A 1,145-nucleotide genomic window follows, 5' to 3' on the forward strand; every position below is an offset into this window, starting at 1 on the left:
CGGCCGGTGGCCCTAGTTAAAACTAGTGAGTCAAAAAGCAAAAGGAACATAAAAAGGTGTGACCGTGGGAGGGGGACTTGGTGGGACGGGGGAGTCAGGGAAAGAGGGAGGAGAGTAAGAGAGGGAGGGCAGGGGGAGGATGAGGCATGTGGGGGGGAAGAGTGTGACTAGAATGTTTTGCATATGTGCATACAACTGTTGAGGAATATGTTAATTATGCAAATAAATTTAGAGAAATGAGGCGAACAGTGTCCTATGGACTCAGTCTTTGCAGCACATAACAGTCTGCCTTTTGATTGGGCATTCCGGACTAAGAACTGATGTTCCAGTCAAGGAGGTGGCTTTGGGATGGAAAGGATTCATAGTCCAATGGATTTTGTTAGGACTTCTGCCTTGACTGTTGGCAAGGGCTTTCTGCTTGCCATATGATTAGCGCTCCCAACACCACTTGACCTTCTCAGGAAACCAAACAACAGAGAAGAAAAGAGAATTGAGGTGTGGGGTAGACCCTGCTCATGTCCCTCAGTGCAGCTATGCCTGAGCCAACCTTGGCTTCAGCTAGCCTGGGTATGTATTTAAGCTAATAAACTGTTTGTCTTAAAGTTGTGTAAGTGTGCACTTGTCCTTCATGAGGGCCCTGCATGTGCATTATTCCAGGGTCCTTATTATGCACACATTATAAATAAGGGAACGGAGATTCAGGACTTGAGGTGGAAGACGGCTGTCGTGACTTAGCAACTCATTCCATTTCTATCACTGGATATAGATTCAGTGGTTACAGCTCATCATGCTTTCATCCCAGCCCCAGGTCAGACTCTCTTGTCTCCCAGGGCTATGGCTAAGTGTCCTGGTGCGTCCATGGTCAGACAGGCTAAGCTGTCTTAGGTCCCTGAGCTTCACCCCTGCTTGTCCCAAGAACCTCCCTTCATGAGGGCTTCCAAGTACTCAGAAACCATTAACCAGGCTGGGTCCAGACCCAAGTGGCCTCCAGGCACCCAGGCTTCTTTGCTCTGGCAGACACAGATTCTGCCAGCAAGAGCAATTCTGAGAAAATGCATGCATCTTTGAAATAGTGAAACTTTTTACATCCACACCTCAAAACTTAGAGGGGTGGGGGTGGGGGAGAAGAAAAGGACAATTATTCA

Source organism: Mus pahari, chromosome 10 (assembly GCF_900095145.1).
Source record: "Mus pahari chromosome 10, PAHARI_EIJ_v1.1, whole genome shotgun sequence".
Lineage (NCBI taxonomy): Eukaryota > Metazoa > Chordata > Mammalia > Rodentia > Muridae > Mus > Mus pahari.